The 27,438-nt window shown below is 39.6% G+C and overlaps 1 protein-coding gene across 7 annotated transcripts in view; it reads left to right on the forward strand.

The window, feature by feature from the left end:
* B3galt1 (beta-1,3-galactosyltransferase 1) overlaps window positions 1–27,438 on the forward strand; it is a 547,096-nt gene that overhangs the window by 406,052 nt on the left and 113,606 nt on the right. For 5 of the 7 annotated variants that reach the window (XM_060390325.1, XM_060390329.1, XM_060390324.1 and 2 more), the window contains one exon: window positions 9,511–9,558. The exons of the other annotated variants lie outside the window; for them this stretch is intronic. The gene's annotated coding sequence lies outside the window, so the exon portion shown is untranslated. The remainder of the gene's footprint in view (window positions 1–9,510; window positions 9,559–27,438) is intronic. 7 annotated transcript variants of the gene reach the window in all.

The raw sequence follows: 27,438 nt of genomic DNA on the forward strand, positions 1-27,438 counted from the left end.
GCTTACATGTTACCTCCTCAAAGATACTTTTTCAAGCCACACAGTCTTTACATGGCCCCCAGTCAAATGTTATTAAATCGCTGTCTTATTTTCATTGTAGGCTCTAATGCCTCTAAGTCTTACTTCCTTTAACTTATCATAGAAATTCCACACCCATTATCAATGCATGATACTAGCAGGCATTGAATAAATATGTGGATAAGGAATAAGAGAGTCAGTGGTAAAATAGGTGAGAAACCAGTACATAAAGGTCCTCTGAGTTGCTGCAAAGACACTGAAACTGACAAACGTATGTGAGAAAGCTGCCTGCTACACCAAATATGATTCTCATTTAAGGGCTAAAATGATGGCACTCAGGATTTTTCCTAAAGCAGAAATTACTCTTATAAATTGCAAATGGCAGAATATTCCTAAGTCTCGTGAGTGTGGACAGAAAGAATAACTTTCACTATGTTGTTGGGTGTGTAACACAAAGGTGCTAATCTTAATAGAATTTTCATCCCTCACTCTTTTAGCCTTCCAGATGAATTTCTTTTCTGAGTGGCTGAGGTTTCCTGAATTCAAAGTGGATTTATTTCCGAATCTCAATCCGAACGCCTTAAAAGGGTCCTAAGCCTGAAGTCCACACTGCTTGTTCAGTCTTACATCCTCTCCCTCCCCTGCGCCTCCCTTTATTAGCTCACTGTGCTGAACTACATCTCAAGCAAATTGGATTGCTGTGTGCTTCCTTGGGAGGGCGTGGACATGGGACAAGCCTTATTTTCTCGTCTTCTTCTAAATAACAACATGAGTTCTATTGCTGTGAACTTCACTGAGCCATGAAGAAGACTTCCTGGAGCAACGGAAGGGGTTATCTCCATCCGACTCAGGAAAAAGTGCCATCTCCTCTATGAGAGCAGAGGTTGGGAATCGGTGTGTTTTAAGTTAACTTTGCTTTAATGGGTGTGTTCAGTTTCTCTGCTGTCAGACAGGAGGCTTCAAGAGTAAAGTCAGTGACGCTTTTGAGTAGAAATGTCCATATGAAAATGTCTGATAAATAATCGGTCATTGGAGGGGTTCATATGAACGTTGGGTGTTAGCTTGTTAGCAAAAGATAAAAGTGAGTATATATTCTCAAAATATTAGTCAAAGCCCATGATCCATTATGCTGTGTAGTGCTAATTTCTAAAGTCTAAGATCAAGTCATTTCTCAGTGCACAAACTTACCACAAGTTAAATAATTACTACGATACAGGAACACATACAAACCCCAGATTGGATATGTGAATAAGGACCTTGTTAAAATTTCTTACAAGAGGAAAACTTATTTGAAATGAAATATAAAAATGCATTAAATGCTAATTATTTTATAAAATGCACAAAAAATATTACATATGTATGGAAATATGTACAGAGACACATAACTCTACCATTCTACCAGGCCAACTACTTGTTTTATATTTTAAATGTGTTTTCATGTGTGTATACTTTATGTAGTTGGGCTTATATTGATATGTAGAATTTCTTTACTAACCTTTCTAGTTAAATTATTGAAAGCATTCTCCTTTGGCGCCACACTCATCCTCACTATTAGCCGTTTTTCATTGCAACAAAATATTCTGTCAGGTTCCCATATAATAAATTTTGAGAGGGAAATCTTGATCTATTGTCCAGGCTAGTGCAAAACTTTTGGGCTCTGGTCATTTTCTTTTCTTTGTTTTCCTAGGTTTTCTGCTCTTCTCTTGGTTTCTGTATTTAAAGTAACCTATACAAAAATAGAGTTCTTAAATTTATGTCTGGTTCTTGGTATTCTTTGGCCAACTTATTATTCAAAGGCCATAATTATTTCTTTGCCTGTCACACATAAGGATATTAGATTAACATCAGTTTCACCATCAAAGTGTATCTATCTTTTCTACAACATGAAGTTCAAAAAATGCTTTTTCCTTTTGTGTTGATTTCTATTTCTGGGATTATTGGTGAGGTCATCCTAACATGTGAAGAAATGGTCATAGTCTCCTTTTTTATTGTATGATACAGTCTTTCCAATAAGTTTCCCTGTCTTATGGAGGCCTCTTCGATATAAAATCAGGTGCAGGTACATGTGTGGAAATACAGAGGATACCTATTTGTTTGCATCATGTGCAAAGCAAAATATAAAAACACAAAGCATATACAACAAATCACCTAAGTGCAGGAGCTTCTTCAACCAGACATAAAGATCTCTTCTTGTGAGCACTGTATCAGATGTAATTTCCTAGATAAGATGTATCCAGGTTGATTGATAAGCAAGCATCAGTAAATTCAATTTCTTCTCTTCCTCATGTCTCATGCAACAATTAAATCTGTCCTTACTTTCCAGGATAGAGCTGACATAAAGATATGTCAGCCTTCCTCCATATGCTGAATCTGTTCTTAACCTACACTGCCTTTATGACATCAGTGCTGGTATTTGCAGTCGATTGAATTTTGGTGTAAGAGAGAAAAGCAATACCTTCCATGGCCCGTTATTAAGATCATGGCAGAGATCATTATACCTAGAGAGATAAACCAAAGACTGGCAGGAACATTCTCTCAGTGTAAGTTTCAGGTGACATGGGAGCCTTCAGAAGGGAGAAATGGCACCATGGTGGTGTTTTGTGACCAGCGTATGGTTAGAGAACAAAGGATACATTCTGTCCATAACAGACGGGGGATAGCTCAGAAACCTATTTGTTCAGATGCTTCTTCACTTCCCTTCTAGATACAGGATCAGGCACCATCTTTTAAGGATTCTTAGCAAAGAAGAGAAGGACAGTAATGGAGCCCTTCCAAGATTCTGCGGCTAGTTTCAAGAGAGAGCAACCGTGGAGAAACAAAGAATCCCGCTCATGGCCAATGTGTCATTTCAGAGTAGGAGGCTCCAAATCCCACCAATAGCACACTTATTGAGAATGCTACACTAGCAGGTACATATTTAATTAACATTATCTCTTCAGGAGTAGCTAAATGGAAAAAATTGGTTTTTATTTCTTTTCTTGGTTTTAAGGTTTGATGTTATTGTTATCTGCTTAACATTTTCCCGCAAAGGGCATGTTGTAGAGACACCAGGTGACACATGACTCAACTGGATGCCTCACCTATGTCATGGCAAAAGTCTGGAGAGAGGGGATTGTCCTCTACTTGTAATTGGATGATTGGACATGGTACCAATTCAGTAACTGCCAATGAACAATAGTTTAGAATAAAAGAAGGCCAGGTATGGTGGGCATGTCATCATGCCAGCACTCTGGAGGAAAAGACAGATAGAGCTCTGTGAGTTCAAAGCCAGCCTGGTCTACATAGCAAGTTCCAGGGCAGGCAAGACTATAGAGAGCTATCCTTTCTCAAAATAACAACATAAGTGAGTATATACCATATGTGTATTTCTGCTTCTGGGTTACCTCACTGAAGATGATCTTTTCTAGTTCCCACCATTTGCCTGGAAAATTCATGATCTTCTTGTTTTTAATTGCTGAGTAGTATTCCATTGTGTAAGTATACCACACTTTCTGTATCTATCCCCTTTTTCAAAGGAAGCCCACTGGCTGCTCAGTTTCTAAGTGGGTTCCCTAGTAAGGGGAGCAGGAGCTGTCTCTGACATGAACCCAGTGGCTGGCTCTTTGGTCACCTCCCCCTGGGGAGTGCAGTCTTGCCAGGCCACAGAGGAAGTTGATGCAGCCAGCCTTGATTAGACCTGATAAGTTAGCTTCAGATAGGAGGGGAGGAGGTCCTCCCCTGTCAAGAGACTAGGGAAAGGGCATAGGGAGAGAAGAGGGAGAGTGGGTGGGACTAGGAGGAGACAAGGGAGTGAATAAACTGTAATTAATTAGTTAATTAATTAATTTTTAAATAAAAGGAAAAACAAACAACAACAATAACAAAAGCATAGCAGAGACATAGAGTTTGCAAGACACCCATGAAGTGGATTTCAGTTCGGCGTTCACCAGAAGGAAGGTGGCTAAGTACCTGTAAAGATACCAAGGACAGATTCTAGGGAAGAACATGACAGACCTGTTAATTCACTGCTTCAGTCCTCCAGTGAGTCATCCAGTTACAAAGGCAATGCTGCCGAAGCAGGAATTTAGTTTTTGAAACAGTGCATTGGACTGTGGCGCTATTCAAATTCCTTCAAAGAGAAATTTACCTTCCTTGTAAACATTATTGAATATTTGCCTTACAGTTTGGAGTGAAAATAATATACAGGGTTTTCTGAGAAACACATCCCTTTCCTTTACGCACGCAAATGCACTGCATTATTCTATACCATGCTGTTTATTTGTTTTGTACTGTAGAAGAACAAACCCAGAGCTCCAGCATGCTGGGCAGGTGCTGTACCTCTGAGCCGCACTCCCAACTCTAGGACACACTACCCAGGAAGTTGCCCTAAGTAAGAAAGCATCACCTACTTGAAAGATGTACTGAAGTCCTCAACATGAGCCGTCTTATAGGAATAAATGATTCATGATATATTCATATATCCTCCCTCTGTCTCTCTCTGTCTCTGTGCCTCTCTTTATCTTTTCTCTCTCTGTCTCTGGCACAAAATGCCACAAGGGGTGGCATTCATCATGGAAAGTATGCTCTGTTACAGACAATTTAGTTTATGGGCCACAGCAAATACACAGTTACAGACAATTTATTTAATGTGTCCAGGAAGTTTTGGTATATAACTGCAGTTCATACTTTTAGCATGAGGAGCTGAGGACAGTGGCGGAGAACTAACCAGGCTTCATCCAGAGGTGTGAGACTTTGTACTTCTGGTTCCTTTGCTTTTGATCATGGCCTGTTATAGAAAGCTCTCTTCATACATAACCAAGGGCAGGGGCAGACAACAGTAGTTTCACTCAGTGTTTCTTTCCCTGCCAGAGAAAATCAGGAATGCTTTAAGAGAGAGAGACTTAGCAGTGCCATGGTTTCTGGACACTCAGCCTGTGGGAACAAGAACTCAATCCCAAAGTGAAGAAAGGAAGTGTCTGACACAAGAAAGAAAGAGAGAAGAAAGACAGGAGAGAAGAAAGCCAGGCGGACCTCAGCAGTCTCACTGTGGCTGACATATCTGAGGGACTCTAAGTCTCCAGGCACACACTGGCCCTGAAGCAGCAGAGGCTGTCCACCTGAGCAGCGCCTGTCCTGCTGTCCATAAAACTGAGTCCAATAGGAAAGTAACGGTCGGAAGAGACAGGGACAGGCATCTCCCAGTTGGGGAAATCATCTTGAAGCAAGGCTCATTTGCCAGCAACCTCGTCCTAACGATCAGCCTTCTGTATGTATTCATTTCTATTGTTTCTTTTCCAAAAGTCATCCTCTCGGCTGCAGTGCTATCTTTGTTGCTTTTGTTCTGAGAGAAATCTGTTTTGTGTAAAGAAGATAAAGGAGTCAACTAATTAGTTTTCTAAAGTGATAATTGTAGGACCGGTTCTTCTTTACTTAGAATCTGTGTACAACGACCAGAGCCTTCCATCCGAGCTGTCTCAGTGCATTGCAGTGTAAATATAAATCCCATTTGCTTCCTGCTCAGTTCCTGTAGACTTAATGTATCTACGCATATATTATAGACTGAGTGGTTTTTTTCCTTCCCTCGATTCCATGTCAGAAGACTGTGAGTTACATAAATAACTGACTCCTCTTCTCAAACAAAGCCAAAAGGCTAAAACTGTCCTAGGAGAAATTCTTAATATCTTTGACCTGGAATAGACCACAGTTTTTAGCATTCCAGATGTACTTGGTAAGTACAGAATATCAAATATTCAAAAATCCACATTCCTTTTAATTATCTTTTAATTAGCTTTCTGTGTCCCTTAATGAAGATCCCAGGGTTTTATAATCACAAAGAGTTCATGACTCCTGCAGGTCCTTGGTGTCATGGAGCTAGAATTTTACATAATAATTGGTTAGTTAAAATGCAGTGGTACGGTAGACAAGTTATAAGCTGATGGGTCTGATTTAGCATAGTCTTTGACAGGTCTTTGTTCCACTGCCCTGGACTAAGATCCTTAAGGGCACAGTCGTTTAGAGTTTCACAAAACCAAGTAGTAAATGCTGAAATTCCCTAATCAAGTGGTATGGGTTTTATTGAAACAGAGAAAGTGTAAAGTTGATTTTATGTCAGAAGTTTCCACTCTACATCAACTCTTTCCAAGATAGTCTGACAAAGTGTGATGAATTCTTTTATCTTTTTCTTTTTTTTTTAATTTAAGGAGGTGAACATGTTAAATATTTTAACTTAATAAGCACTCAATAAGTACATGGATCAAATCACCATACGTACCACAACTACGTATGATTAAAATAGTAATTAGTCTTTAAGATTAAAGGAAAGCAACACAGTGATAAATGAGTAAAAATTATTTTATTCAGAAATCTGAATTCTTTGATGACAAAAATTCTACACTTGCTTGAAATATAGGAATTCTCTTTTAAGTCCTTGGCAGAATGTCACTTACTGGATGTCACCTTCCATTGTTCTGTGATGAGCTGCTATACAGTAGCGAATTACTTTCAAATTTCATAGCAAATATAGTTTATAATTACCCCCAATTCACTGTAGCACAGAGAGAGACATATTAGACTAAAAAAAAAAAGACATTTCTGGTCTTCGTATGGAAAACCCTGCTCTTTCTAGGTCTTACTGAGCACAGAAGGTCGGAGCTAAAGGGTATGGTAACACCGACATTGTTATTTTTTTTTCAATGCAGTTTATTCAGGAACATTGAACAATCCTCGGACCCTGGGGAAAGCCAGCCCACAGCTTAAATAGCCTCTGGGTAGCCAACCCAGGCGTGCCACGGGGGCAATGCAGATAGGTCCACATACATGGAAGCAAGCCAGATCCTCAGCCTTAGCCAAATGTGGAATTGTTCATGACAGAGAGCACTCACCATCAGGAAAGTGGAAGGCGGAAACCAGCTCCATCTTTAAGGCATAGCATTCCGCAGCTCTCTACAGTTCCCCCTTTTTGTTTTAGACGCATCAGGCAAGAGTAGAGGTCTGATCTCTGATATTAGAAATAAATTGGGACTTTGTACAGATGTTCATTTAGGTGTCATCCACCCAAATAGCATGTGAAAACTAAACTGAAACTGTATCAGTTGTTCAGTTTTCAAACAATGTGTTCTTTTTTCCCGTTAGGCAAAACCAATAATACATGTGCTTCTGAAAATTCTGCTATTTAAAACTGTAAATAAGTCATTAAGTACAAATCATCCATATTTATGTATTTCAATATTTCAATTGAGAGAATTACCAGTCTAGGTTGAGTTTTACAGGTTTATCTGGGAGTTTTTGTCTCAATTAGCCTCGTGTGCTGAGATTGGCCTGCACCCATAAATATGCTTGCTCTGAACATGAAGCTTAGCTGTGCTGTTTACCGTTTCCAGTAAATCACACACCAATGAAATACCAAGAGGTATTTTCACACTTTATACAGCTAACTGATGAAATTTCAATCAGCACCCTAAAGATAATATTTCAAAACATAATATTTCACACCGGTATCAACAGAGGATCTTCTCTGAATTTGTCTCAATTTCTGTTCACTTGATCCAATAATGTGAATGTGTGTGTTACACTTTCTGTGATTCGTGGGTTATTGTGGAGGCTTAGCTGAAGGCGAATATGTGGCACCCGTTGGTTTTGATTGCCTGTCAAGTTTTACTCAAAGCTCACATCCACTGTAAGGTGGAGGAATTCAGACATTATCCTATTTGTGTCAGCCAAAGCCACACCAAATAAATAATCTAAAGACCTAGGGAGTATTACCATTATTGCTCCTGAAATATAACATCTGTGAAATCAAAAACCCAAATTTTTGTTAGATTTCACTATGTTATTAAATGTCTCATGACTTATTCAGAGAGATGTGAGGTCATAGTCTTCAGTAATAGTACATTATTTTTAGTCTGAACCCTTTACACTCAATTTGAAAACCTTAGGGACCAATTTTAGTGTGGAAGCTGTGTTTTTATTTATACTTAGAAAATAAATCTGAGAAAGTTAATATCATTAGTTTTAAATAATTTTAAGAGTCAATAAATTGATTTATTTTCAAATATATAGCATATTTTAAAGGAAAAATAACTACTTCGTCCAATACAAATTAGAGAGAAAACGACTTTCTTATATTTTTGCAAGTATCTTTACAGAAAACAACTGGACTCTTATACATACTTTTGATGTCTGTTGAGATCTGTTATTTTGGTTGAGGTACAAGAAGAAATAGAAATCTCAGGTAGGCTATGTAGCTTGATAAGTTAAAACATTACAGATTCTTAAGTGGTATCAGAGACCCACAGGGGATCCAACAGTCTCGCTTTGGATATCAATGTTTCTTCAAACACAAAGCTTTAGTCCACCCACTTGCTGAAGAACATGACTGCTGTAGAGTCCTGATTTCATTATTCAGAAGTAACAATGAGAGAGAGTCTCTTGGTTCAAAGAGGCTAAAAGCTACTAGAGAAATCACTAACTTTTTCAGAATGATTTCTCCAGTTCAATGCCTGTCTGTCTAAGGTAAGGTGTGATAGGCCGTAATGCTCACCTTTATTAAGATGTACTGCCTCTTAGACATTCTGGCTTTCATAAAACACTGCATTCTGTCCTCTAGAAGTCTGAAGTCATGGAAAGCAGCCACCAGTCATAGCCCTGTGGGAGCTTATGCATCTATCAGTTCCTAAACTTGATAACCAAGCGGGTTTTTCATTGCTGTTTTTGTTCATAGTTAACATAGCACAGTGTCATCAGCCCCATTTTGGTGGTTCTTTCTCCTTACCAGTGGCACAGTGGTGTGTGTTTGTGTGTGTGTGTGTGTGTGTGTGTGTGTGTGTGGTCCTGGGGTATTGAGATGATTTCTCATTATATACTTCTGCGATATCTTTTTCTTCAAGGATGAAGTTTTTCTTCTTATAGTCTATGAATTAGTTTTATCCCAAATATACTCCATAGTATTTACTTTCTTATGCTGAAAATTCTCCTCAGATTTTTAGCTCAATTCCTTTATTTTTCAGATAAATAGAAACTAAGAGAGAAGGAATGACTACCTCAACACTATGCAAACGTATGGAAAAATTTATCGCCATATATTTATGGACACTTTACACCACTGTGGTTAGACAGTGTAATAAAGATCAATGGAGATTTAGAAAATGTAGCTAGGGCATTCATCCACAGTCATAAATTTATCTACTAAGTGTCACACTTGACTCCGGCAATCTTAAATTCCAACAACACAGTAGTATTGAGAGAGATGGAGACCTTGCTGAGAAAACCATAAATAAGTCCTGGATCCCACACCTAAGTCAAACCAGCAAAGATGTCAGTAGGTGCTGTTTTGTGTAAAGGAGAACCAATTCAGATATATCATTCCAAATGTGTCATCCCTGATCTCTTAACTGGAACTATTAAGTGGATAAAAACCTTACCCTGACATTGAAGGTCAAATATGTATTAGTAGATGTTAGTTCTGTAGGGCACCATAAAAATCAGTTGAATAATCTTCCATCGCCTTCTTTTCAGGAAGGAAGATATGGGTTTCCATGGAGCTATCAATGGTGCTCATCTCAGGTAATAAATTTCAGCCTTCCGGGAGATCTTAGCCTGTCCTGCTTCCAAGTTTGGAGACAATGCCAAGCATCTTTGTGGGTCCTGCATGATTATATCTCGAACCTTTGCCTACCCTTTGTGCCCAAATATGCTACATGGTAGGTTAACATCACCCTCCTTACCTGAACCTCTTCCTCTTTGAAGTAGCTTTGTCTTTGCTAAGAATCTACTCATCTGCTTCAGTTTCTGGAGTGGCTTCCACTGATCCCAGCTCAAGACAACAATAGCCATGACTGATCTTAAGCGATAACAGTAAGCATGATTTAAAGATAACTGGAAAAATATACCCTGCCCCAAGGTATTTTTTTAGATGCACAGTGTGACAAAACTCCTATTTGGAAATGTATCGTCAAAAAACAACTATGACCAAATTTATATATGCCACTGATAAAGACACTGGATATATGTATGTTATCTAATTCACAGTTACAGCATCTTCAAAAGATATATTTCATTATCCCTAATTAGTAGTTGATGGAACAAAAGTTCAAAGACATAACATAAATAAGATACAGTCCAAGCAGTCTGGTGGTTCAGTCTGTCTGAATCTGCTATACCCAGGACACTCTCCCTGGCAGAATACTGTCTAAAAGAACCTCGAGGTCTTTAAGTTCACTGTGTAGTTTACATGTAAGCAATGTTTGGCGTGTCCTCTTAATGCCTTTTATATAAGCACTTTTCACTTCTAGGCTGTGTGCTCATTCATGCTTGGCCAAGGGTAGGGCAGATACATGATCTGCTTGATTGAGTGCAGGGGTAAAGCTGTGTCCCAAGCAGCCTCTAACCCTTTTTGTCCCTGCCAAGTAACAGGAAATTAAATCACTGTGATTTACTCCAGGCCCGAACTTCATCGACCCGGACGAGGCACCTTTACTTATTTTTTTTTTAGCTTAAAGATGCCATTAACACCACAATGCCCTACAGAACAAAGGAATGTTTTCAAATGATGGATATAAGTTTTGTCCTTAGCAAGTGAGAAACTTGGTATATCCATCAGCTTCTCTTCACACATTTAGAAACTCATTTTCTAGTTTTACTTAATCTGAAATATTTTCTAACTTCAAATTTCTATGGCTTAGAGAACCAGTTCTGGACTAAATACTTTCTTGGCCAGTTAGTTAGCTGGTTAATAACATGAGATAACCACTTCCTCTCCGTTAAACAATACTGTTTGTCATATTGGGCAATAGGGAATAGTTACAAGAATTAGAAAGAAAATAGATCTCGGAGAGGAATGTATTTCTAACCTGTCAGAGTCTACCCTCCGCACTCCACAGAAGTATGCTGAACTATGCAGAAGGCATTCACTGCAGCCTGGAATCTCCCAACTCTTAACCTACCTCGACGTCAATCGATGTCCATCTAGCCTCCCCTAAAGTCCCGTCCGCCACTGTCTCCACAGCCTAAGGTGATTGTGATTCATCATCTCAACTGCTCAATCCAGATGTTCAGATGCTGAGTAGGATCCAGCAGGGGCAACAGTTTTCTCTTGTCACTTTTCATGACATAGAGACTTTATCCAGGTATCTCTAAGCCACTCTGTACCTTCAGGGAGTTCTGAGAGCCCCCCGCCAAAAAAAAATATGTGGCTTTTCTTTAAATAAAAATACCTAGGTTCAGGTTTGTTTCTTAATCAATTTTACTAGGAACTGATGAAAGTTAAGCACATCCTCTAGAAGGTCAGCCTGAAAGGTTCACTTACTGGTAGTTGAAAGTCATTCACACTAGCTTCTGGATTTGACAATTGTATACATCAATCTTGAAGAGTTGACAAGTCCTCGTGCTTTTGATTGCATTGTCATCATAGTGAGAGATAAAATATTGTTGATAATCAATTTGTTTTTTGGTTTGAAAGTTGGCTCAAAGTATATCTGAAGACAAGTATATTGAGCAATAAAATAACAGTGGAATGCACAAAACTTACATGAACATTCAATATATGGTTGTGGGTTTCAGACAGATAGGGGTAAAGAGGTAAACATAAGCCTTTCTCCCTGTACACAACTGCATTTGCTCACCACGACAAAAATCTTATGCCACAACTAATTCTTCTGCTTTGTCACTGACAAAATTTTTTAGAGACTGGTTGGGAGATATTTCCTAATTTTTGGAGTCCTTAAAATTAGAGAGGGCTGGAGAGATGGCTCAGAGGTTAAGAGCACTGGCTGTTCTTCCAAAGGTCCTGAGTTCAATTCCCAGCAACCACATGGTGGCTCACAACCATCTATGAAGATAAGATCTAGTGCAGGCAGAACACTATATATGTAATAAATAAATAAATAAATAAATAAAATCTTTAAAATAAATAAATAAATAAAATTAGAGCTGGCAAGTGACTCAGGAAGTACCCTGCTTGCTGCCAAGTCCAAGAACCTGAAGCAGTTCCTGAAATGCATATGGTAGAGAAGACAATTGGCTTCCCCAGGTCGTTGTCCTCTGAGCTGCCAACATGTACAATAGCATGTGCGTGAGCACACACACACGCAAATTTTATTTTATTTAACTGAAAAAAAGTGAAATCCCACCAGCAATGGAGGAGGGAGATCCTTTCACCACATCCTCTCCAGCATGCATCATCCTTTGAGTTTTTTTATCTTAACTATTCTGATGGGTGTGAAGTGAAATCTCAGGGACATTTTGGTTTTCATTTCCCTGATGACTAAGGATGTTGAGCATTTCTTTTTCTTTTTCTTTTTTTAACTTTAATTACATTTTATTCGCTTTCTATCCCAGCTATAACTCCCTCCCTCATTCCCTCCCATACCCCTCTCCAAGTCCATGGATAGGGGAAGTCCTCCTCCCCTTCCATCTGACCCTAGCTTATCATGTCTCACCAGGACTGGCTGCAATGCTCTCCTCTGTGACCTGGCAAGGTTACTCCTCCTTCAGGGGATGGTGGTCAAAGAGTCAGCCACTGAGTACATGTCAAAGACAGTCCCTGTTCCCCTTACCAGGGAAACACACTTGGACACTGAGCTGCCATGGGCTACATTTGAGCAGGGGTTCTGGGTTATATCCATGAATGGACCTTGGTCCTTGGTTGGAGTACCAGTCTCAGAAAAGACTCCTGTGCCCAAATATATTGGTTCTGTTGCTCTCCTTGTGGAGCTTCTGTCCTCTCCGGTTTACTAACTCCCCTTCTTTCATATGATTTCCTGCATGCGGTCCAAAGTTTAGTTATGAGTCTCAGCATCTGTTTGATACACTGCTGGGAAGAGTCTTTCAGAGTCCCTCTATGGTAGGCTTTTGTCCTGTTTCTTGTCTTTGCCTTCTTCCAATGTCCATCCTGTTTGTATTTCTAAGTGAGGATTGATCATCTTACCCAGGATCTTCCTTCTTGCTTAGCTTCTTTGCTTTGCAGAAGCTTTTCAGTTTCATGAGGTCCCATCTATTGATTGTTGATCTTAGAGCCTGTGCTGTTGGTGTTCTTTTCAGTAAGTTGTTTCCTGTGCCAACGAGATCAAGGTTCTTCCCCATTTTTTCTTCTAAGAGATTTCGTGTGTCTGGTTTTATGTTGAGGTCTTTGATCCACTTGGACTTTAGTTTGTGCAGGGTGATAAATATGGGTTTATTTGCATTTTATACATATAGACATACAGTTAGACCAGCACAGTTTGTCTCCCCAAACGGCTACCAACTGGGGACCAAGTATTCAAATGCAGAGCCTATGGGAAGATTCTCATTCACACCATTTCCAGTATTTGTCTCATTGGTGTTTGCAACATAGACCCCTATAATTAAATAGAGTTCAGACATTTTAACATTTTTGTTCTAAGTTGATGGGACTTAATGGGACTTAAAACAGTATCATGGGTGTAGCCTCTCAACCCAATACCAAGTGTTCAGCTTTGAAATTGTATACATACAAAGCAAGGTACATATTTATTATATAATATATATATATAGTAATATATGATATAAAAAATTAAAGAAAAAGAGGCCATGAAGTTGATAAAGATCGAGAAGGCTATGTGAGAGGGAGAAGGGGAAGGGAAGGAGAAATTTATGTAATTACAACTTCAAAATAAAATATATGTAAACCTTATTTCAGATTAATATATAAGCATCCAATGCCGTTTTTAAAACCCTCGTTTCTGATTTGCTTTCATCTTAACCCTTTAAGAACACTTACATTTAAACGTGCTGACCTGGCATTTCATCAATTCATAATCAATCATAAATGTCCTGTTCACACAGCTGATTGTGGGATGCATTTCAATGTACCAGAATGACCCAAAGAAGAATATTCCGCCCACATTACTTTTGGGGAAAGAGAAATTAGGAAGAAAGCCCGGGCGACAAAAGAGGATCAATTAAAACCTGCCTACTCCAAGGGGTATCTGAACATCAATAGGAGACCAGACTGTTGAACGGGAAGTTGGGCCAGGTTCTAGCAAGGCTAATGGGGCCTGATGGTAGACAGGCAATATCTGATTTCTTAATTCACTCTCTGATACAACAAATCACCATACAGAATCTGGTGCCTTTCCCACTACCCTTCCTCTGCTGTGCAAAAGCAGGTGCAGCTGCACAAGGAGATATCCAGAATTGGGAGAAGGAAGCAGGAAATGGAGCCAGTTATGTCAGCCTCTAGACTAAGTGTTCCTCGCCATGGAGGAAGGTCACAGTCTAGAACTGTATCTAGGGTTACACCTCAGCAAAATCTATGGTAGGACCTCCTGCTGAGAAAGATTGTCTGCTCTATCCATGTCTTCCTACTGCTGCTATTTAAGGCTCCTATCTAAATCTTTAATGGATGAAATCTTGTTTTATTCTTTAACAGATTGCCCTGTCAGGTTTTATCATCAGCCACATGTGGTGGTGCCTAGCTATAAACTCAGTACTGGCGAGGCTGAGGCAAATAGGAAACTGAGGCAAATCTGAGGCCAGCCTAGACCACATACAGAAATTCTACCTCAAAACAATAAAAAAGTAAAAGCAAGTATTTTTAAAGTGACTTTTCTTCATCACTGCATTCTTCCAGCCTTTCTTCTCTATTTGCTGTTAAGATGTCTGGTTCCTTTCCATGCGTGTGGATACTAAGGTAAATAATGTGCAGAGGTGGTGTGTCCCAAACCCCAAGACACAAGGACAAAAATAGCTGAGGGACATTTTGTTGGCCCACAAAGCTGCAAATGTGGTGCTCTGCAGACATTCCTCCTCCAATTACACTCATTCCTGCTTCAGAGATGGAACCTGCAGTGTGTGTGTGTGTGTGTGTCAGATAGCATACTGTGTCCCCCCCTTTGCTGACCTGCAATGCCCAGAAGGGTGCTCCACAGGCATTGTCTCAAAAGAAACAAAGCAGCCATTGTCTCTTTATCCAAGCTCAAAAATAGAAGCTCCCTTTTCAACACTGCCTGACACTGTGAAGCTCCTACCTGTTTTCTGACTGACTGTAACCGCTGGGTCACTCATCCACACTATGACTCTCCAGGTTCTCAGAGTCCTTTGCTAACATAGAGCCGGCTATGGTTCTGTTTGTTTTAAACTAAATTTAGTACTGTGTGTCTCAATTCTTAATGGTGTCTGCAACAACTCCCAAATTAGAAAGCTCTTCAAACTTCGCCAGCAATGTGTTGCTCCTTTGCCTTTCTCAAATCATCTTGCGGTGTTAACATAATAACTAATATTTGTACAGTGCCTTACAGTTTAAAAAATATTTTCAAGCCTTATCCTCTCTGAAAAGGAGCTATTATTAGAAACTCTCCTGCAATGCAGGTATAGCCCTGAGGACACTAACTGGCTTAAGATGGGAAGGTAGTCTATGGTCAAGCCCCTGCCTCGCACCTACTAAGGCTCTGGGTTTAATTCTTAGTATCACATTCTTCCATAAAAATGCTATGTAGTTTGTGTTTGTCAAAGGCTATACTGATTAAAGGCTATATAAAGGCTATATCTAATTAAATTTAGATTAAAGCTGGTCACCTGTCTCCAGACACCTCAAAGTTCATCATACAGTAGCACCTCCTTTCCTGTCTCTCCAGCCACTGATGGTAAGCATAATGGTTATTGTTTAACAAGGCATAAAAACAAAGCTTAGTATATTAAAAGGATTTTGGAAGGAAAAATGCATGTTTTTGTCAGCATGAAATCAGAATACACAGTCAGAGCCATGAACTGTTAAGGATACTAATATCTAATGTTTATTATTTAGCATACCACATAGTCCATGAACTTTTACAGGTACTAATAACTAATGATTATTACTTAGCGTACCACACAGTCTGTGCAAAGTGCTTTCCAATCTTCCCACTACAGTTAGTGTAATGATGAGTCTACGAAAGTAGTGTCAACATTATCCTCTTTCTCCAAGTGAGAAACTTAGTTGTAAGAGGCCATGAAGCTCACTTGATCTAGAAAGCTGTATGATGGGGACTTGAACCCGGTACACATGAATCCAGTAAACCTGCCCTTAACACTTTAGTGGTTGAGATAAGAAGACTGGCCTTCTAATCAACTTTCGATTATAACTTCAGCTGTCCACTTACTGATGGCGTTACTGAGAAATAGTTTCACTCTCTGAATTTAGTTTTCTCTCTCTCTCTCTCTTTCTTTTTCTTTCTTTCTTTCTTGTAAAATGATAAGACACGTTCCAAAAACCAATGCATAGTCAGTAGTTAATAGATTTCCACTTTGTTTCTTTATTTCTGGGATAGGTATTGAACACGTGTTACATGCGCCATACTCTGTGTCTCTGCTCACCTGGATTACAGAAGCTCTCCCTAACATCCAAGGCGATTCAGCTGAACTTCCATCTTCCCTGTGCTTAAACAACTCTAGCCACGTATGGAGTTAGAACTGTTCTTTTTATGTCGGCCTTGTTGCTGCTGTTTCAGGTGAAGTTGTGCTTTCAGCGTCATTTGTTTTGGAGCATAACCACTCTATCTTGTCCAGGTATCTTTTCACTCAGAATGGCTGAGGTTGTGTGATTACCATCTAGCATTCTTTCAGCATGCTATTAATACATGCATTAAAAGAAAATCAGTTTTCACTTCACTCGCCTCCCACCTACACTACATTATCTTTAAATCAGAGGCTTTCCACAAAGGACGACTCTTTTTCACTGCCCATCTTGTTTCCTGCTGATAGACTGGATTGTGGACAAATCTCCCCAGCTCAGGGCAGTGGGTACTTGATGGTTCTCTATGTGTAGTGGGATTTGTCCCAAGGCTCCATTGTCTTTCTCCAGGATTTTAACTCTGTCTTTTCCTCAGCCCTTCAGTTTAATCAGACAAACTTTCACTTTGCTTTTGATCTATAGTGATTTGGTAAAACACTTCTGTGAGCCCTCCCTTAGAAAAGGCAACATTTTGTGTACAATGTTGCCCTTCAATTGCATTTCTCTGTGAATACGGCCAAGAACCAAAACTCTGAGCTCCCTGTCAAGACTGACACCGTTTGTGATAAAACAAATTTGAAATTCCTTTAATTGGAGCAGATGTTTTATGATCTGAATATTTCTGTAAACTCAGTCCATACAACCAATGCAGCCAAAATTAGAATGCATTAACTGGCATAAAATTATAAATTGGACATGTGGATGAGCTTTATTGGTATTGTAAAATATTACAGTAAGTCTTTCCATCAAATTTTTCTCATTTTGAGGCACTACATTAAAAATACAATAAGAGCTGTGAACGGCACTGACAGATTAGGAGTTGAACCTATTTAGATTCATGGTGCTCGCTTCAGACAATCACATCTTTAAAATGTTAGCAGATGGCCAGAATTAGGTCCTGGTGAGCTTCTACCATAGTGATGGAACCAACATACTGTATGACAGACCATTGGCAGATACCTAACTTCACCTGGAAATAAGCTAGTGGATGAAAACTGCTTTCATAGCTGAATCCTAACAGTGTCTGCATAGAAGTAAAGCCTTGGTTAATGTGGTGGTAAACACATTACCAAATAAGGGAGGGATGCAGTGATGCAGGTGTGAAAAACTGCTGAGTGGAATAACTCTGTGTAGGAGAAACATCTTCATAGGAGTACTGACTGATATGTGTGGTGATGGTACTTTGCTGGCATGTATGGATAACCTATCATATGCCTATATCGATGGTAATTGTGTTATAGTGGCCATTGCTGTCATGAAATAATGGAAAAAATACGTCAGAGGGAAAAGTTGTGGTTTTAGAAATTTCAGTTCAGGGTCACCTGACTCTGCTGTTTCGGGTCATGGTGATGCAGAACATCACACAGAATGCAGCACATGTCAGAGCAAGTATGTTTATCTCGTGGGTAGACAGTAGGCGGAGCAGGGGTGATAGGAAGGGGCCAAGAAAGATACACCCTTCAAAATGATACAAACAGACACACACACACACACACACACAGTCACTTCTGCTACCAACCTTCTACAGTTTCTTCTCTTCCCAATACTCTACCCGAAGTCTGACTCTATCCATGGATTACAACATTGATTAAGTAAGGCTCTCCTGATCTGATAATCTCTAAAACAGGCTCATGGACACACTCAGAAGTGTGCTCCATTAATCTCCAAGGCATTCCTCTCTCCAGTCCTATTTATCATCAAGATTAACTATCAAAATAATGAAATGGAAGGGAAAAGAACAGGGGACATTCTTTTTGAGGCTTATGCAGTTATACTGCAACAGTGAACACCTTTCCGCTGTGTATCTCTCAGGCTGGTGCAAAGCTCTTTAGTTGTGACTGTTTTAATCTTCACATTTTGTGTGATAGACACTGTTTGTGTTTGATTTTCACACTTGAGGAAAGTGAGGTAAAGAAATTTTTTTCACAGCTAGTCAGAAAAGAATATTCAGCATCTATCTTAGGGATTTACCTGTGACCCGAAAAGTTGAGGAGAGCTGACAGAGCGTGAGTACGGTCCTCGATTTTGTTCTTTTTTTTCTTTTCCTTCCTTCCTTCCTTCCTTCCTTCCTTCCTTCCTTATTTATTTAAATTTATTCCATTTGTATCCTGGCTGTAGCCCTCCCTCATCTCCTCCCAGTCTCACCCTCCCTTTCTCTTCTGCCTCTGTGCCCTTCCCCTATATCACTGTAGTGGAGGACCTCCTCCCCTTCTATCTGAACCTAACCTATGAGGTCTCATCAGCGCTGGCTGCATCATCTTCCTAGTAAGGGGATTAGGGGTTGTCTCTGGAAAGAACTCAGTGGCTGACTCTTAGATTACCTCTCTCTGGGCATGTGCAGTCCCCAGGGTGTGCTGGGTCCTCAATTTTTGTTAAAATGAGGGAAATCAAGAAGCAGCAACAGGAGGGGATCTTATGGTATCTTCATATTCACTCATGTAGATAGAACTGAGATGATCCTCTTGCAGGCTGCCTGGTCCCTTAAAGTCGCCTCTTCTGCATTCCTTATTCAAGTGGTCTATGACTCTTTAGTTTGATTGCTTAACAAATATTTTGGATACATCATCTTCGCCTCACATGGCAGCTGGGGAGGCACAGACAGGGCTCAGATGCGTTATCAAATGTACAGAGGTGCTGGTACCACTCCTCGGAGAACTCAGTCCCTCGTTTTACCTTTGAATTTACTTGCCATGAGACTCATTCCTCAAGGACATCAATATTTGGCTCGGGTTTCCACAAATGAGTTGCTGGAGATGCTTCATCATGTCTCTGGTGGTCGAAAAATCTCCTCTGGATGAAGATATGATATAAATTATCTGGGTAATAGATGATAGCCCTGGACATGCTGGTGTTATTGAACTAAATTCAGTTGAGTGTAGCAGGCATTTGGCCATGCTTTGACTTTGACTAACATTACTTAGTTTCTAAGTTCAGGAGAGTAAGAGTTGAGCAGCATAAACTGAAGGACACAGAATGAATCACAGAGAGGATCCAAGGCTGTTCAGTCTCCAAGCAGCACGTCTACAAAGGCAGACAACTGAACTAAAGAGTTTCCTGACATCTAGGAGTCATGTTTATAGTTCATGAAATGTCAGTTGCTATAAAGATTCAGAAAATCCAGACCAGGCATTGTTCTAGAGGATGCTTCCTAGTCAAAATTTTGGAGCAAATTAATAAGAAAGTAAACATATGCTGGTCCAGTGAGTCTTCATCTTAACCATGATGTAAAGTTCCTTAAAAACAAAACACAAACAAAACAAAACAGTGGTGGTCTTTGATCCCATTTCCTTTCAGTTTATAAGTTTGTTCCTTGTGGCCGCTACTGTAACTTCAAAAATTACTGAGGTTAAAGTAACTTCTTTCCAGTTCTAGCCCATTTTGCTCTAAGGCCAGATCAGATTTTCAGTTGCTCTGAACATGGCTTGAATGCCTGGGAACATTTCCTCAGACAGCAAAATATGAAGGGAGGAAGAGTTCCAAACATCATGTGATTCTTTGGCCAAGAAATCGGGAGCATAACCCATTTTACCTGAGGCACACAAAGATGTAAATAACACTTCGGGAGCTATGTGGTCATGTTTTCAAATCTCTCAGATAGGGATGATAAAGAACAGAATAAATTATGAGCAGTTCTCTTTTAAAATAACTTTGTAACATTCCAGCCATCTATTTCTCCAAGATCATTCCTGGATTGCTTGTCTGTTAAATCAAATAGATGATGTAAAATGGAGGAGAAAAGACATGCTCAAAGTCAGCTGGCTTTTTTTAATCACATCTTTTCTGGATCTTTCATATATATATATATATATATATATATATATATATATATGCTATCCATCTTTGTTTGATTTCTAGTTTTCTTCAAATACTCCATCCATGATTGTCATTTTTCTGCCTCTCTCTCATTTTTAACACGTTTAGTATTTTATTTCCCTTTCCACTTTGCTCAGGCTGCCAGCGTCTCACTCCATTCAAGTAACTGGATTTGTGCATGGTTTTATATTTTTAAACAATCACTCCAACAATATCCCAACTGTCTCTGGAGGAAGGAATACAATCTTAAATATAAATCAGGCTGAGCCAAGTGAAATCATGCTCGAGTAAGGCATTCAATCCCTCTTCCAATTTCCAAAAACATGCTGAGAAATAGCTGAGACCAGCTACAGAGAATATGGCAAAGGTGAAAAATGACAGTGTGAAAGCCCCTGGTTATATCAAATTTTGCTTTTTTATTACTTTGGACTTGCCAATAAATCTGAGAGTCATGCCTTTTTAATATGTTTCCTGGGTCTCTGCTAACTCCAGTATTTGGCAAGATGAAATTCCAGTAGACTCTTTAGAGTCCTCCTGCTCCTACAGCAGCTGAACATCTCAATAGGCCGGCCAAGGAGCAAGAGCAATGAGAGCAGCAAACTCCAATCTGTTCCTTTCCTTTATCCTAGTCGCCATGGCAGGGACTGCTGATGTTTGGTGCACAACATATATTTGAGAAACATTTCCAAAAGGCTCAAAGCACATTGTGCAAAAATAAGCAAACACATCTTTCATATACATTTTTTTACATACATTTAGGAAAAGGTATTGGTGTATATATATATACAGAGAGCTGTATATATATATATATATATATATATATATATATATATATATATATATCAGTTAGGAATGGAAAAGAGGTTAAAAATATAAAAATAAATAAGATATGATATTACATTAAATCCAAAGTGTGTCCAAAGTGTCTTAGACATATTGTCATATTTAGTCTTTAACTATCCATTTGGAAAGGTATGGAAAAAGAGTTAGCAGAATGATAATTCAGTGGGTAAGTGGGTAAGGACACTTGCTGAACACCTGTTAGAACCTGAGTTCAGAACACAGCAATCATGCACAAGTGGGCGTGTGGCTGAATGTGCTTGTAGCCTCCACTCTGGCTACACAAAAGAGTACTGATGTTTGTTGGCTGCCATCCTAGCTCCAGTCTAATGGTGAGACCCTGTCTCAAGGGAATAAGGGGGAGCATGGTAGAGCAGGATACTCCATGTCTTCTTCTAGCCTCTATGTGTATGCATGCACAAAGACAGGCGCATGCACACACATGCACACACATGCACACACATGCATACAAGTGCACACACACACATGCACACCAAGAGAAAAATGAGAGACAGGGTGATTAAATGACTTGCCAATGGTCCCCTAGTACATACAAAGATGAAGAAGAATAGGAGAGAAGAAGATAGAGAACTAACAGGTGTTAATTCAAAGCCCATACTCAACATTGCATTGATGTTTTCACATTTGCACACATATTATTTCCTTGACTTAGAGACCAAAGGATGGAAAAGGTGAAAATGTGTCTCAGCCAAAAAAAAAAAAAAAAAAAAAAACTACTGTATAAACACTCATGAATTTGGGCTAAAGCCAACTGGCTTCATATACTAAAGCACTAACCCTAAACTCACATTTGTCTATGTAAATAAATCTCCTGAAGTATTCAAAAAGGAAACTCAACACACACACACGTGCACACACACACTCACACACAGTTGTTAGCACTTAATTTAAGAAACTGATGTGTGTTTTCATGTGTAACAAAGCTTCCAGGTCATTCAAGACATGAACAACATGCCAATAGGATCTAAGGCATGTGGCTGTGTGACACAGCAGCCTAAGATAACCCTCAACATCTTGTCAGCATCACAGTACACATCTGACTCCTTCAAATGCATTTGGGGCACAAAATCAGAGTGGGTTGGAGCAGACACGTGTGGCCTGAAAAGTGCAAGGCCAGCGATGTAATAAGCTCCATCACTCAGGCAGAATTAGACTGCTGTTGAGATGGATTCATAAATTCAAAAGATTGTAGGAACTCAGCTAGAATAAAGTCCAGATGTTAGAAATCCACAGAATTCATCCAGCGAACTCATTGTAATAAATTCTTTTTCCAGAAGCAATTAATGATGGCTGTTTTTTTTTCCTTTGTTGAAACTGCCTCCATAAAACAGAGATTAAAAAAAAAAATCCAAACCTTAGTTTCCTCTTCAACTCTTTAGATTTAGCTGTCCTCACAAAGTCAGTTTTTAAAAGGCAAGGGAAGATATGGGGCCGAAGGCTCTTTCCTTCACGGTGTATGTGCTTGTGCCAGGCGTTCTGCTGGGTTTTCTACCCGACGTACAAGCTGGTGTTGTTTAATGTCTGTTAAACAGATAAGGAAACAGTGGCCAAATGGCATCGCTTGTATTTCCTGAGTCATATCAGTGAAATAAAGAACTGTGTATCAAGCTCAGATGGTTTTACTGCAAAGTTTGGTCTCTGAAATTATATTCAGCAAATTCATAGCTGGTCAAATGTGCATATTCAGAGGAAACAGACCAGAAGATGAGTGTGAGCAAGGAAGGACTATGTGCTGTTGGAACCCTGGATCTTACAGTTTGCAAAAAGATACAGATGAATTGGAATGTGCTTAGAAGAACAACAACATAAATGTCAGAGAGCTCACAGCCACTTCAGCTAAGGAAGAACTTCAAGGGTTAGTAACACTCAACCTGGAGACTAGAAGGCCCACTACTGGGCTGTCTTAAGATAGTTGAAGAGCTGCGTCGGAAGAAGTGAAATGAGCATGTGTATGAAATGTCCTGTAAGAGAATGTCTACAAGGTTCTCTGATAGACTATTTCTATGATCTATTCCTCAGGACTCCAAGGAAGAGGAGACATTAGCCGTGTCTTCTGAGATGAGCACGGAACTGATATTTTCTGCTAGTGCAATCTAATGGTGGCTGTGGTAACTTAGATTTAACTCATCTATGGGGTCCCTGGTGTAGGACAAAAAAAAAAAAAAAAAAAAAAAAAAAAAACCACTGGGCAGGTGTTGGAAGAGGGAAATTTAAATATGGACGTATTTACGTTATACTAAATGTCTTTCCTAGACCTAATAGACAACACATAAGTGCTTCATGATTACAACACCCAAAAATAATGTGCTAAAATTTTCCAGACGGCGAAAGCTTACATTTTCCCTTCTCTTCCTGTGAATAGTTTAAATAAGAATGGCTCCCAGGGGCTCATGTGTTAGAATGTCTGGCTCCAAGTTTGTGGAACTGTTTGGGAAGGATCAGGTCCTTGATGGTGGTTCTCAACTTTCTTAATGCTGCGACCCTTTAATACAGTTGTTCATGTTGTGGTGACTCTCCAATTATAAAATTATTTTCATTGCTACTTCATAACTGCCATTTTGCTGCTGCTATGACTTGTCATGTAAATATCTGTGTTTTCTGATGGTCTTAAGCTACTCCTGTGAATGGGTCGTTCGACCCAAAGGGGTCATGACACACAGGTTTAGAATCACGGGATTAGGAAGCTTTGTTGGAGGAGGAATGTTACTAGAAATGGGCTTTAAGGCTTCCAAAGCCTATGTTTTTCTCTCTGTCTCCCTTTCCTTCCCGCCCTCTCCTCTCTCTCTTTGCCCTTTCCTCCTTCCTCCATCCCTCCTTTCCTCCTGCCTGTGGACTCAAATGTAAAGCTCTCAACTAGGGCAACTGCTCAAGTGCCATGCCTACCTACCTACTGCCATGCTCCCCTCCATGGTGATCATGAACTGTGAACCCTTGCAGCTGTGAGCCCCAGTGAACGTTTTCTAAGTTGCCTTGGTCAAGGTGTCTTATAGAATAGAGAAGTGACTGTGACAACCTCCTAAGGGGAAGAAGGGCTATGACAGACAACTGTGTGAGACCACAGCATCAGCCTCCCAGTTCTGCCATGGGGTTCTAAAGTGGCAGACACTGAGGGGGCCCTGGGGAAAGGCATGCAAGAATTCATCAATAATTCACGAGACAGCACAGAAGACAAGGTTTTGAACAGAAAAAAAATTCATTGAAGTTATTAGGAGTATCACAAGTTGGAGAGGCAGCAGTTCTAATTAACAGAATCTTTTGGCTAAATGTCATTGTGCAGCTATCTATGGAGTGGGTCGATGAGTAAAATACTTGAATTAATTAATTGAAAGATCAAGTTCATTTTTAAAATGAAGTGAAGTTAGTCTTCATGGCAAACACAATGAAAGGGTGTAGCCAGTTTTGCAAAGACCCAGGAAGCAGAAGCATTTACAACTTCAGCTTTTATTGAAGTGGTCTTACTGCCAGTGAACAGCAGACACAGTTTTCAGAGGTCACCGCAGCCACATTCTTTTGATATTTGTCCCTCTTTTGATCCCAAACACCACTAGAGCAGTATGTTCTGTATGGACTGTATGCACAGGGAAACACAAACACAGGAGTTGTTGAGTGTGCTGCTCAGACCACAGCCAACCTTCATCTGAGATGTCAAGTAACTCCTAAGATTTCTTAGCCTTTCCAAAGAACTGACTACACAGTTTCTATTGGCTGGGTTATATGATTTCCATTGTGGGGCTAACTGTGGTCTGTATCTGAAAGCAAGAAACAGCTGAATTTTAAACTTCATGTATCTTTGAAATCTTCTGTTTGCTGACACACAGTATCTTTCCAACTTCCCCGGGATAGTTCTGGATTGAAATGTGCGACTATAAAGACAGCAGCATGAATAGTTTTTCCCTTATGACCAGACTTGAAATGTTCTCTTTCCCTATGCTATTCTTCTGTACTTTTCAATTTCACAGAGGTTAACTTCAGTCCAGATTCCAAACTCACACCCTTGCTCAAGAAGAGATATAGCCTTTCAACTTCTAAGCCAATAACAGCACAGAGTGCATAGAGCAGGATAAATTACCCATGTATCTAACCCATACTCTGTGAAATAAGGAGATGTTTTTAATAGAATTGTTGATTTTTAACTTTCTCCCAGCAACAGTCATTTCTGAATTACAATTCCCAAAAGGCTCCCAAACTTTCAGGATTAATCTACAGCAAGAAAGAGCCCAAAGATACTCACAAAATGTAGTAGCTTACTTAAGTCAAAGGAGGGCAGGGGGCAAAGTGACTGAAGAATCAAGAGGCATTTGTCTGTAGTTCCAAGATCAAGGACTTTTCTTGGGGCCTGCTATGCAAAGAACTATGGAACCATGCACTCTCACCTACATTTTTAAAAGTATAGGAAATCACCTGTATTCTTGTCACCTACATATTTTCTCTGCATTTAGAATTCATCTTGTTACTTTTTTTAAAGTTACATTGATTTATCCTCTCATAGTGCTCTTCTCTAAAATATACTTGTTTTCATTTAGCAGCCTCCATTTCTCTAGACTACAGACTTCCCATAATTCTGAAGATTAGCCTGTAGGAGATCAATAAGTACAGATACTTTCAACTTGCAATTGGGTTCCACCCAAATAGCTCCACCATAAGTTGAACCCATCACGCCATAAATCTAAAAGGTATTCAATACACGTGGCCATTTACCCTCACAGATTACAGTGGGGCACAGCATGAAGAATCAGGTGTCCACCTTCTTGTCCATGTACCTAACTCTCATATCACATATTTCCATTTCAGGAGAATGTCAACATTAAAAAAAAAAAAGCATGGTTTCTATTAAATGGATACAAATTGTGTGCTATTATATAGTTGAGGAATTCTCTGTTGAACCCTCATCAGTTGGACACTATCTGTATTTGTAGAATGAAGGAGTTAGTGAGGCAGCCTATTTTACTAAAGCATTTTTTACAGCCTGAACTGAGAAAGCTGTACATTGGGTCCAGCTCAGATTGGGATAAAAGCAAGGCACTTAACAGCTCCCCCAAGCAGCCTACTTTCACGAGAGTGAGGCTAGATGCTGCCTACAGCTATTTGACTCTCTGGCAAACAGTGAAGCATATGCTATAGGAGGCGAGTCCAGATTTTCAGAGTTTGTTGGCCTATTTATCGTAGGAATATTAGTACATACCACCCCCTGGTCACCAGGGAAGCTACCACATCACATTATGTGATATGCTTCGACAGGTTGTTATTTTTTACTTGGATCCAAAATGATACTGAAAAATAAACCAACTCTAAATTTTTTTTATTCAAATCAAATGTGACAAGTAAAATGCTATTATTACAGGATGATAAAGAACAGCCTTATTAATTTTAGATACTGTGTAAATGTATTACAGAAATGGTCGCATGAATAGATTTCTTCTTAAATAGTCCTTTGGATATTGGCGAAGGAACAAATAAGAGTCATCTTTAAATAAGTGGTCAAACATAAAATATTATTAATATAAATTAGCAAATATTTCCATTTCCACGAATAGCTCACTGGAGCATGCTTTAGTTTTTGTTCATGTGATTATCATAATCTGGCTTCTAAGCAGAAACCTCAACCCTGCTACATAGCTAGTCACACCTTATTCTCTTGGTGTCTACTCTCATGGAATCTCGACCTCTATTACCACCTCATCTGATAAACATGATGATTCTGTTGATCTCTGGGAGGGTCTTCCTCCTGCCCTTTGATTCAAGGGTAAAAGCACGGCCCAGGAAAAGCAATAAGAACAGAGCACACGATTTGAAAAGAAGCTTCCCTGCTTTCTTGAGGATGTCGTTGGCATTGTGCTTGCTTAGCTCTCATTGTCATAGATATGGAGCTCTTTGTACATGGGTGAAATGATAGTACAACGTGGAGTACAGAGGCAAAGGGAAAAAAAGGAAAGGAAAGAAAAGAAAATGTGGTTGTTTAATGATACAGCTGGGTAGCAGAGACAAGCCTTTCACCTTGAATCAATACATTTATTTTATTAGTAGTATCAATGTAAGTCAGGTTTTGGGTAACTTGCAGTCACTCATATTCAAATAAATTTGATTCATTTTTTTTTCAACAAGCGTGTACATGGATCTGTTAAGTGCTAGGCTTATATGTCCTCAAACGAGTTGCATTATGGTAGGAAAGTCCAAAAACCATATACCAAGGTGGGTGGTGATGTAGTGAGAATGGTCTGGGGAAACATTGACACAAAGCTCTCCAGAAAGAGTGCAAACAGACTAACATGTTAGCATGCCCTGCTGGTCTCAGTGGCAGTGGTAAAGGGTTCTCCCTGCCTAGACAG

The sequence above is a fragment of the Meriones unguiculatus genome, chromosome 8 (genome assembly GCF_030254825.1).
Source record: "Meriones unguiculatus strain TT.TT164.6M chromosome 8, Bangor_MerUng_6.1, whole genome shotgun sequence".
NCBI classification, from domain to species: domain Eukaryota; kingdom Metazoa; phylum Chordata; class Mammalia; order Rodentia; family Muridae; genus Meriones; species Meriones unguiculatus.